The following is a 984-nucleotide window of genomic DNA, read 5'->3' on the forward strand; positions in this document are numbered from 1 at the left end:
CAACAACAACAACAACCAAAACAACAACAACAGCAACACCACCGTGAGAATATAGACTTCAAAATTCAAAAACAACAACAACAACAACAACAACAACAACAACAACAACAACAACAACAACAACAACAACAACAACAACAACAACAACAATAACAACAACAGCAACAACAACAACAACAACAGCAAAAACATCAACAACTACAACAACAACAACCAAAACAACAACAACAGCAACACCACCGTGAGAATATAGACTTCAAAATTCAAAAACCAAAACAACAACAACAACAACAACGACAACAACAACAACAACAACAACAACAACAACAACAATAACAACAACATCAGCAACAACGACAACAACAACAGCAAAAACATCAACAACTACAACAACAACCACAACCAAAACAACAACAACAGCAACACCACCGTGAGAATATAGACTTCAAAATTCAAAAACAACAACAACAACAACAACAACAACAACAACAACAACAACAACAACAATAACAACAACAGCAACAACAACAACAACAACAACAACAGCAAAACATCAACAACTACAACAACAACAAAAACCAAAACAACAACAGCAACACCACCGTGAGAATATAGACTTCAAAATTCAAACAACAACAACAACAACAACAACAACAACAACAACAACAACAACAACAACAACAACAACAACAACAACAACAACAACAATAACAACAACAGCAACAACAACAACAACAACAGCAATAACATCAACAACAACAACAACAACAACAACAAACAAAATAACAACAACAGCAACACCACCGTGAGAATATAGACTTCAAAATTCAAAAACAACAACAACAACAACAACAACAACAACAACAACAACAACAACAACAACAACAACAACAACAACAACAACAATAACAACAACAGCAACAACAACAACAACAACAGCAAAAACATCAACAACTACAACAACAACAACAACCAAAACAACAA

The sequence above is a fragment of the Sycon ciliatum genome, chromosome 7, assembly GCF_964019385.1.
Source record: "Sycon ciliatum chromosome 7, ocSycCili1.1, whole genome shotgun sequence".
Classification (NCBI taxonomy): Eukaryota; Metazoa; Porifera; class Calcarea; order Leucosolenida; family Sycettidae; genus Sycon; species Sycon ciliatum.